This window comes from Pinus tabuliformis, chromosome 2_2 (assembly GCF_031772625.1).
Source record: "Pinus tabuliformis cultivar Carrire ecotype Pingquan chromosome 2_2, CPIR1, whole genome shotgun sequence".
NCBI classification, from domain to species: Eukaryota; Viridiplantae; Streptophyta; class Pinopsida; order Pinales; family Pinaceae; genus Pinus; species Pinus tabuliformis.
In genome coordinates, this window is record NC_142300.1 from 679,922,531 (window position 1) to 679,934,980 (window position 12,450).

Consider the following 12,450-nt stretch of genomic DNA (forward strand, 5'->3'; position numbering starts at 1 on the left):
AAATAAATGAAAATTGCTTCAATTAATTCCTGAAAAACAATCTTTACATCAAGAAGACAATGCTCAACTCCAGCAAGACAAGAGGAGTGATCCACCAGTTATGAACTACGTGAGGCTACATTGGGACAACTCCTCTTCCCTTCTGAGCCTTCCTCTCATGCGCATTGTCCCTGGCTTGATCGATTTCCTTCCTTACTCTCTAATTAATTGACTAATTTATTGACTCCCATTCTTGCTCCCCGCAATCTCTTATATAGCATCGAATTACAAACTAGGCCTGTTAATTCAGCCAATTAAAATATAGAAGTTTATTAGTTTTAACAATTTGCCGGAATAACAATTAGTTTTGCAACTAAATATTGAAAGAGGGAACGATTCTAGTGAATCGTTCCTCTTTTCTAGAGTGGTTGTTGCTGGAAGGTGCAATTCAACTTCCCTTCAATTCCACGTAATGACTTTCCCTATCATTGCTACGTCCTTCGTGGCCTTTAGATACGGTGCTAGAAGATTCGGTCATAATGGATTCCCAACCATTCTCATTCTCATGATCCTAGGTAACATTCGAAACCTGGCAGAATGACATAGAGCCCTATGCGGTCTTAAGCTCCACTATGTCTAGATACTGTTTCGAGAATGCAAGAAATCTCTAAGTTGTTATGTTGTTGATTGATTCACTAGAGCTCATGTCCTTAAAAAATGATCCACTCTTCCTAATTTCTCTTTCGGACTTTTTTTGTCTCTCGAATCATATTATAAGTCATTGCACCCATTAGCACACCGATTATAGGTGCAACCATGTATATCCAAATGCTTGTATATTTGTTTCCAACCACTACAGATCCTATTGCCATTTTTGGATTCATTGAAGCTCCTGAGATTGGTCCATATATTGCTACATTCATTGCAATGGTCACTCAAATTTCTAATCCTCCCAATTCACCCATCACTTTTGTATCAATGGCCACTTTGAACTCTTCCACTCCAAACAGCTTCATCAAGCACCAGAGGAATAGATGCAGCACTTGTGTTACCATAATCAACTAAATTTATTATTACCCTATCAGGTTGAATATGTAGTCGATAAGCTACAGCACTAATAATCCTCTGGTTTTCCTAATAAAGCAGCAACCAGTCCAAATGTCAACCTGCAATCCCAGCTTCTTCCATTGCTACTTCAATAACCTGTGGGACACGGTTTACTACAAAACAGAAAACATCTTTGCCATTCATTTGAATACAAGAATGGGATGAAGGATTTGGAGGTTTCAGTGCTATGCCATTTGAGCTACGTAAGTCCTTCACTGCACCTTCTCCAATGGCTGGGACACTCAAATGCTTTTGACCATGCCCATCATCTGCGTCTGACTCAAGTAATAACCCATTTGTGCCATAGCAATCCAAGGAAAAAAAATCCTCATACAACTCAACAACTGATACAATTTTATCCCGTGAATGGAGGGTTCGAGTATAGGCACAGAGAATGTGAGTGCAGTCCAGGAATCCTTCGGAGTGCAAGCAGGTAAATGGTGTAAGAATCCATTGCATGGTGCAAGTAGGTAAGTGAAATGGTGCAAGAAGGTAAATGCAATGGTGTAGGCACGTCCCAAAGTATAATCAAACCGGTTTTAATCTTACAACATACAAACCTTAATTAAACTCTCATTAATTCTATTTTAATCTTGTTAAAACAAAGAAGAAACAAATACTCTTCGAAAGTAATCATTTATCCAATCAACAACATGAGAGAGATAAATAAAAATAAGAAAAAATGGAGACCCAAAATCCCCCATGCTGACCATCTCGCATGTCCTCATGCATGGAAATTTGATAATGTTACTTCCTCGCAAAAAACAAAATTAGAAACATTTATAGGCGTTAAAAATGATGTTTCGTGCAATTTTTCGTGATCACATTTCCTGTGCTAGATAAATCTTGCTCTAAAACAGAGTTTCTGTTGGACACTTTATTTTATTAGACTGGTTTCAAGAAAACCTAAAACGAAAACTGCCATAAAAAACTAAATTGCATGGATGGTGTTATTACTTGAATAAAATAGCTAAGTTTTAAAATTTCCAAAATAATATCTTAGAGGCATCCCTTATCAGATGTTTCACTTTTAATATCCTCATTGTAAATATGAGTGACGTGATTTAAAAGCCATGGTGTTAAAAATAGACATAGTAATACCTTCCCACAGTGACCATCTTACCATTATCCATGTATAAGTAAAGCTCTCTTGTCTGGGCATAATGAGCTACCTGCACTAAGGGTACCACATCCATAAAATCATTCCAAAAATATAGAACTCCAAGGCATAACGACAGAAGGATTTTAAAGCCATTCTCAAAGAGATTAATGAGTTCAGGGAAATCAAAAACAACTAAGTAAATTATAGTGTAGAGTTAACTTTAATACCACAGGCATGGCCCTGCTACCAGTAGGCGTATATAGCCTCAACAGGAATACCTTTTAACCTCATGAAATGCTTGTGTCCCACCTACTAGATATGGACTCAAAGTTATTTAAGAGCATTTACTTTTTCTCTTTGTAAACGTTAATTGAAGGCCACTCTCCTTGCTTAGTAACTAGCTGACAACAGTGCAATTCATAGGATCTAACAAGAATGAACAAGCTAGCTCGTGATGAGACCTCTTATCTTCCATCTTCTTCAACTGAAAGACATTAACCTGGCTTGGTGACCAGTGTAGTAATGTCATTCTCCTTAGGACCCATGATCATAGTAGGTCGGCTCATAATGAGACCTCTTATCCCTCAATTAATTTTATTGAGTTTAAAACAAAAACTTTGATTATGATTAACCTCGTATGGGTTACTTAATAGGTGGGGAAGCAAATCTACTCCTTAAGAGTGTAGGATGGTGTGAAAAGTTTTTAATTGCTATTCTTTACTTGTTGGTCATGCTACCCTAAGAACTTATTTAAAAAAAATCTCGGATAATGACCAAAAATATTCCTTGAGTTGATCATGCCAGGGTTTTTTATGAAAGCTTATTAGAGTTTTGTAGGCATGGTCCACCATAGGAGGTTTTTCACTGGTCCCTTAGAAGAGGAAATTGAAAATATTTTCTAGATTATAGTTTGTTAGAATAGGAAAAATTATTACATGTAACTTAAAACAATACCCTTCACTAACATATTAATCCATAATCAAAGTCACTTTAAAATATGAGGTATTAAGTGTAAATTTCTTTTGACAAGTCTTACCATGAGAGTGCATGATAATAGAAATTTCAAAAAGCTATGCTTTTAGGGAATCACAAGTTCAAGAGCATTGTTATGCATCTTTATTCATTATTCTCCTATTATCCTACCCTATTTTTAAAGAAACAAATATCACCTTTAAGTGAAGGCATACTTCCAATGAAGCCATGTGCGTAACAAAATGTTGATTATACTCACACTTAGTTTCAAATAATAGACTTCAAGACATACCAAAGCATGAGAAACCAGTTGCTTCAATTGATATGGTACCAAGAGTTTATGAATGATGAGGAAATAAAATAGCTTAATGACTGCTCGAAACCAGGATTCAATGGAATCCACATATTTAAGATTCTCCAACTGATGGAAGTCTTCCACAATTTGATAGTCACTTTCCTGGAGGCACAAAGAATATGGTGAAAGATAAAAGATAAATCCCTCAAATTCAAGCTCAAATATTTGATTTTCATATTGACAAGAATGGTTGAGATAGATTCTAGGGTTTTGAGTTTCAACAACATTTTCAGAACAAGTTCCAATGAAAGATTGCTCCTCTGGTGGTCTTTGAAATATATCTTCTCAGGGTGAATGCTCTGTAGTAATGGGGGAAGTTTCCAAATTCATTCCGTACCATTTTGTTCAATGGGAAGAATAGGTGTTTGAAACTATTGTGCAACCTGATGGTTTAGATTAGGGTTTATGATATGGTTTGGGCTAGGGTTTTGGTCAATGCTTGGAGTAAGGTTTGGGTTTGGATTGGGATTAGGGTTTGGACTAGGGTTAGGTCTATGCTTAAAATTAGAACTGGGGTTAGGTATAGGGTGTGGATTAGGGTTAGGTCTAGGGTATGGATTATGGTTTGAATGAGAGTTAAGGTATGGGTAAGGATAAGGAGTAGGGTAAGGATTAGGATACGGTGTAGGGTATGGATCAAGGCTAGGGTAAGGTTGCACATGCGGCTGAGACCATGGGGGAGGATAACTTAATGGTGCATTAGAAAGAAATTGTGGTTGTTGTTGAATTTGTATGGGAGATTGCCCTAGAGATAAGGATCCAAATGATTCTTGAGGCCGTGGAGATATATGGCTCGAGGATGAGAGCCCAAGAGAGGGCCACTACGACCATGAAGTAGGGTATTCGATTGGAGGAGGATTAAAAGTTTGCCATGAAATTATAGGATTATAAACATGTTGATAAACCTGCTCAGGAAAATAAGCATTATTCCAAGTATCAAATGATAAGGGGTTTTTAGTTATACCTAGTAGTCAATTCGATTCCTTACTTGATTTCTTGAGTACCTGCAGTAATATTGGTAGTGATGGGTAATGTTCTGTTAGATGATCCTCTTCACAAATTTTGCAAAATTTCAAGCTACTAAGTGGACACTTTCCAAGGAAGTGTTTCTTTCTACAGTTGGTGCAAAAGATAAGCGATGGGTTTTCATCCTGCTCCTATTCTTCCTGCAAATCATCCAATTTCGAAATCAAATATTTAATAATATCATTTCTATGTTCAATCAAAATATTAAAATTTTCAAATGTTAATTCTTCATTAGATGAATTGTATGTCTCTGTAGTAGCATACAAATTCCTCATTTTAATGATCCCTCAAAATACCATTTTCCTATTTTTAACAAGCCAAATAGCACATTCATTAGCACATGGATAGTGTGTGTGTGTGTGTGTGTGTGTGTGTGTGTGTGTAGATATTTAGGGTGGGAAGTTCTTTCGACATCAAAGAAAATGAAAAACCTTAAAGCAACAGTGCAGGAAAAAAATAAATTCAAAGAACATAAAATTACAAAAGAAACTAGGTGAAGGAAAAAAACCAAATGCGATAGATCATCAAGGTCAATCCCCTGGGCATCTCCCCGGCAACGGCGCCAAAATGTTGGGTGCATTATAGGGTCTATAAATGTACCAAAATTTAATTTGTCAATACGGATAGTTCATGAACTTTGAGACGCAACATTGGAAATGCCAGAAAAAACCCCTGGGAACCTGCAAAACAAATGCTAGTCTATCTTGCATATTAATCTCATCAATAAATGAAATCTTGCACTAAAATAGAATTTGAGAAAACACCAATCCAAACAATCAAATCATGCGGGAAATAAAAGGCAATTAACAATGTGAAAGGACACTCAAAAAGGAAATAATAACTAGAAACCAAACAGTGTCGACACAATATCGAGAGACTGTAAATGTTGGAAGGAATTCAAAATCAATTCAAAATTATTCTGCCTGTACTAATTTTTCTTGTACTAATTCTATGTGAAATTAACTTGAAAGCATCAGCAAGTAAATCTACTGCGTAAATAACTTATGAAAGAAATTAATATGAATCTATCGCTTTCCTTGTCCCTAAAAATGAATCGTCTAGAAATGTCCATAATTTTATGGGGAAACTACAATAGCAATTAAACATTAGCGGTGTCGAATATAGTGAAATTTCCTTTTATAAATGTTGGCTTTCAAAACCCTAGATACTCAAGTCGATCTCTGGTTCTGGAATAATAATTCAATGGGTCTAGATCAATTCAAGTTGAACATTAGAGCACATAACAATGTAAACTTTGAAATGGGAACTAATATTGTTACCCATTTTGTAGAGATAGCAAAAAAGTGACCCAATTTTGAAAAGAGGTGATGCAGAACAGACATGTTTTTTAGAGCATAGTTTTTGGCACTATAATTTTTTTTATGTGCATTGCATTTTAGAATGGTAGTGATTTTTATGTTGATTTAAAAAAGTGGTAATTTTACACCATGCCCTTTTCTTAAAAGTTTTTTTTTACTTTTAATTTTCTAATGTATGAAATGTAAATAATTATTTGGTAAATTTAATAATTTTTAAAGTGGTCTTCTTCTTCATATTTTCTTGTTTTTATTTTAATTTTGTGTTTTTTTTTGTAGTGGGGTTTTTATTGTTTTGCATATTTAAAGAAGAATGTTGATATTTTGAATTTTCGATATTCTACATATTTATACATCGATAATTAATTTTTCAATCCACATGAAATAATTGTCTCTAAAAAACAATATTTATTAACAATTGACATAAAAATAACCATTTTTAACATAAATATAAATAAAAAACTGCACGCTTTGATAATTTTTTGGTAGAAATGACATGTCCAAATCACAATTTTTATAGGAAATTTTTAACTAAAAATAATTAAATAATAGTTTTTTTTTATGAATTTCATGTCAAAAAATAATAATAATCACTTTTTTTTCCAGAAAATAATGATTAAATTAAAAATTAATGCGAAAATCACATAATAAAATATTGAACGCATAACAACCTTAATTGAGTGTATATTATTTTCATAAAATGTCAAAGTCAAAACATTACAAGTATAACTAATTAATAGTTACAAAAAATGAGTTTGATTTCCAAGCTTTACTTAAATTTAATCAACAATGTCACGTAATCCAAACTCTTCGTCCTCTAGAGTTTTAGAATTGTTTTCTTCCACAATATTTTTTGCTTCATTTTGTTCATTTTCCTCTTCTAATGGATTTTTGGTGTCTGCAAATCTCCCAATGTATGTCTTTCTAATCATTCCGTGTAATGGTGGTTGGGGTTCCTTGCCTTTTTTGCCACACGTAATTCATTAAAGTCTCATTTCTTCAACCCAAATTCTTGCATTACATCTGGAGGAAATTAAAGAGCATTAATTCTTTGCTGAATGAAATTGCACTGTATTGGATCTTTTTCAATTGTGATGCAATTTTTTCCTTTTTAAAGGCAACATGCTAGTGTTGTACCTAATTATCAAGCACAAAAGAAATAACGAAGTAAATTAGTACAATGACATATTAATTAAGAAATAACATATTGAAATTCAATTCCATATAATAAAACTTACCTGAGCCAAAAAATAAATCCAGAACCTAATCTCCTTCATTTGAACATATGTTTATAAGATAGTTAATCAATAACTGTGGTTTTTGATAAATGTTAACTATCTCTCATTTTGCTTCTTTGTCTTCATATGTTAGTTTTCTCACAACAGCATCATAAGTCATTATTTGGCTATGACTCTTTCCATCTACCCGATTAAAAATCATAGACATATAGCTATCATCTTTTGCCCAACTATCAATATGGATGAACTCACAATCATTTATAAATAGTTGATCTTCACGGTTAAGAAGATTTGACTTTTTCCTGTAACATGAAATAGTAAAAGTTCAATTAACTTTTACATAAATGAATTTTTCAACATTAATCAAATATACATTTTAAACGTCTTACCAAGTAAGCTGCATCCTTGTGTTTTCCCCTTGAAGCTTGACAATAACATTGCCAATTGTGTGTCTGAATGAATGTCACAAATCTCCATAATGGTGATGACGTGACTTCTAGAAATCCCGCAACAACTTTACTAAGAGCTTGATAAGTATAATGGTCACTATCATAATCAATGTTTGGAATATTGAAACCATGTGGAATATCTGCAATAACTTGAGCATCATCCCTTTTAGGTATGAGTGTAGCAATGTCTTCACAGTCGCCTTGTATTACTTGATATTGAATACTGTCTAGCCCATTCCAAATGAAATGAGTAAGAGTTGGATCAAGTTCAACATTCTTAATACGTTGCTTCTTCAGTCTTTCCATCTTTATTTTTTCAATAAAGGTTCTGAAACTATCTGGTGCTCCATTATCATCCTTCTTCATCTTTTATAAAATAAACAAATATATGTGTAAGTTATAAATTAAAAATAGTACACAGATGAATAAAAATGAATGTATAAATTAACGAACCTATTTAAATGCAAGATCAAAAAAATTTAATGTTTATGTAGAACTTGAATCTGGATAGTTGCGTACAACATCATCCCAATTATCTTCATTCAACAATTTAACCATTTGTTCTTGAATTTTCATGTAAACTTTATTACTGAATAGATAAAGTAAAAAAAAGTTAATATTAATGATATTTATAACAAATACTACCAAGAACAATATGTTATATTTAAAAGAAAATTATAATCTAGAAAAAATAAAAATAAAAAATAAAATAAAATAAAAAATTAAACAAACTTACTTTTGAAATTCCTTAGACATTTCCTCTAATGATAATTCCCATGACCTCACACGAGATAATATTGCTTTGACAATTTTTTCATCCTTCACTCCTTGCAATGCTCCCCAATATGTGATAGTCATATCTTCTGGAAGCTGCTTCATTTCAGGGCTTGATTTACTATTGCTACATATCAATGGTTTAGACTTTTTGACCTTCTGGTTTTTAATGCCAATGTTTTCCCACATGCTAAAAATCTCATTAATCAACTCCCATATCTCTCCAATTCTAAATGCCAACTGGAAAATGTTATCAACACCTCTGAATAAATCACTAAATTTGTCACCTTTGCCACTTTTTGAATTGATTTTCTCTTCAATTGGATAGCCTATTTCCATACAACATTCCTTTCAGAAATCTACAGTAACATTTATGCTATCCCCACCACATTTTTCTTCAAATTCACTATGAATAAATCTAACCCTTTTGATAAAATTCATAGACATCCTATATTCATTATCTGAATTATGATCCCATGCCACTAACTTTGCTTTTGTATCTGATAAACCAGTATAAATGATACATTTCATTGTTTCAAAACATGGGTTATTGGGATATTCCTCCATCAATTGTATTTAAGCTTTTACAAAATGGTTCCCCCTAAGAACATAATAATTGTATTTGAAACATTTTGACTTTATCAAATGCTTCTTTGTTGGGAACTTGAACTAGATCAACAAGAAGCACATAACTAACCACATGAGCATATGGATTGTACCTCATCACTGTCTTCAAGTTGTGAACATGCAGATGATATGGCTTTCTGACTTGATACTGATATTGTCCTTCACTTGCCTTATAGATTTGTCTGACATTACACTGAAACGTACAACCACCCTCAATTAAGTTTCATTTTGTCAAATTCTATCGAATGGCATTTTGTTTTGTTTTGATAATACCATCCTCTAAATCAGCTCCTCGTGTAATTATTTCTCTGCTTCCTTTTGAAGTTTCACTAGGTTCTTGACTGTTGGTAATGACTACTTCAAAATATTCAACTTTACGTTTCTTTTTCATAACATTCTCATCATTAACTGTAAAAAAATTATTCTTGGGCATTGTTACTTTTAGTCTTTTACGACTCTTCTCTGTTCCAATGTCATCTTCAGTAATGACAACATATTCTTCACTGTCAGTTTTAGCGTCATCGTCTTCAAAAGTAACTTGTCTACCCTTGCTAGATTTATCCACTAAAGGCCTTTTTTCTGATCCCTTGGATGTAGTTTTGTAGCATCATCAATTACTACATTTTGTTTGTTTGCCATATCATCTTCTGACACTGAGTAGAAACTATTGACAACTTTCATATTATCATGCTCTATGAAATGAATGCCTCCCAACCTAATTGAACAACTTCCAACAAAATTCTGCCAAACAAAATATCATATGTCAATAAAAAAAAAAAGTTAAAATAATATAGTGAGACAGTTACAAAAACGCAAAACAAAAATATAAATAACAATACTTACGATATTTTGTTTCATCTCATTTATGACTTGTTTACACAACTTTGTAGATACCTCTCTCATGTCATACAATGAATATGATAACTGGTATTGCATCCTTTCATTTGACTTGGGTGGTTTTGTAAGTATGTAAACAACTTCACTGTCCGGTACCAAACACATGTCTATGACTCTTCCCATCAAGTCATGAATTCCATTATCATTCGATATATCAATATATAGATATATATTCACATTTTGGCTTTCTTTTTCTTACATACCAGATTCTTGATGGAAGTTTCAATCCTTTTGATTTCTTCCAGTATGAAATCATCTTCTTATCATTTGAGGCACTTGAAATATTTGTAGCCATCAGCTCAGATGGAGTTCGTTCACCAATGTTTTTTGAAGATCCACCTTTAAGAGAATTTGGTCCAGAAAGATTCACAGAAATCTTCTTTGATGCCATTTTCCTAAAAAAAAGAAAGACATAAATCAATAAATGATGAAAACATATTAACTTAAATTAACAAGGAAAACAACAAATGATAATTAATTTTATAAATCATAACAATTTCGAAAAAAAAATAAAAAATACATCGCCCTGCCGCCACACCCTGAAAATTGGTCGGGCAATCGAGCTAGCCATTGGGTCCAACCCCCTAGCCCACCATAGCAGCCCAACCACTGCCCTCCACCCAACCCCTCTCACACCACCCAGGTGGCCCACCCACCAGCAGGGTGGCAAAGCAATTCCGAGAATCGCCGGCCACCCCGGCAGCCCGCCCACCAATTGGGTGGCAAGGCAATTCCGAGAATCGCCGCCCACCACGAGGGTGGGCGGGCCACTAGGGTGGCACGAGGGAGGCTGTTGTAGCCCCCCCCCACCACTCCTGCGGCCCGCCCGCCCATGGGGTGGCACGGGGAGGGGGGGCCTGTGAAAACCTCCCCTAGCGGCACCCGAGTGGCCCACCCGCCCTCGAGATGGCTGAGCGACTCAACAGTCACATGGACACCCTGCGGGTAGGCGGGCCGTAGGTGGGCTGCCACAGCCTCCCCCCGGGCCACCCCGACGGCCCGCCCGCCCGCAGGGTGGCCGGGCAACTCAACAGTCTCTTGGCAACCCTGCAGGTGGGCGGGCCGCCGAGTGGCACGGAATCGCTGGCCACCCCGTGAGTGGGCCAGCCACCGGGGTGGCATGGGGGGAGGCTGCCGCAGCCCCCCCCCCCAACGCCACTTCGGTGGCCTGCCCGCTCGCGGGGTGGTTGGGAAACTCTCAAAATCATCTGGCCACCCCGCGGGTAGGCAGGCCGCTAGGGTGGCGCGGGGGGGCTATCGCATCCTCCCTCTGTGCCACCCTGGTGGCTCGCCCAGCCCGGCCGCCCACCCCGCCCCCGAACCCCCCCCACCCTGTGCCACCCCGATGGCTCAGCAGCCTCCCCCTGCGCCACCCCAACGGCTCGGTAGCCTCCCCCATGCCACCCTGGTATCCCACCCGCTCGCAAGGTGGCAAGGTGATTCCGAGAACCACCCTACCACTTTGCAGGCAAGTAGGCCAACCATACTTATCGCCCCTAATCTATAGGCTCGTTTGGCCATCATGAGCTTTTCTGGCCCCACAATGCTCACAGTGGATGTAGTGGGTAAATTTGGCCAACAAAAAGTTTTAATTTAAAAAATATATATATACTTCATTAAACTTATTTAATATTAAAATTTGCAAGGAAAAAAATTAACTAACCTTTCAATTGCTAGAATTCTCCATTGAATATGTTGTTGGTAGCAATGTAGCTGCTCCACAAATTTACTCCAAGTCTTTTAGCCAAGCTCAGAAAATCTTGATGTGATGTGAGTAATAATGATAATGGAATTTATTATATAGGTGAAATTGCGGAGATGTTTTACCATACAATTAGTATGGGATTAATTTGTTTTAAAAAAAATAACATGTTAATTTTTTTATGTTGATATAGGAAATTATGATAAAGCGAATATTATGGAATCGTTTTACAGCGGGGTGAATGTGGGATTAATTTGTTTTAAAATGTATTATAAAAAAAAAATTTGTTTCGTAAATATTATATACTTTAACTATTAAAATAATTTAGGCAAAAGTTATAGTTTACAATTTTAACTTTAAAGATTTATTTCATAAAAAAAAAAATTAGTTACATTTTTCAATAAATTGTAGAATAAAATAATGAAGGGAAATAAATCTAACAAAATTTTTGGAGGAAAATATTTTGGCAAAACTTTTTGGAGGGAAAATTTCATTCTTTAAGCTATATAATATCTTTAGGAGACTCTGCGTTTGTATCAATCAACCTCTTCTATTTGAAAAGAATGGATTCTCCTGATAGTGAAGTTTCACTTTGTACAGCATCAACATCTTCATCACTTAACAACTCTATTCATATTGATGAATATAACAGAAATTATTCCACTATGGATAGAAAGTCAATTCTTCCACTTAGTCCTAATCTTAAGGACTATGAGAGCAGCACTGATGAAAGAGGGGATGGAGAATTTCAAATAAATAAAGAGTCACAGATTCCACCTAGTGCTAATTCTAAGAACTATGATAGTAGCAGTGATGAAGAGTATGATGACGAATTTCAAAAGAATGGAGTGTCACGGTGTCCACTTAGTCCTAATCCTATGGACTATGATAGAAATAGTGATGAAG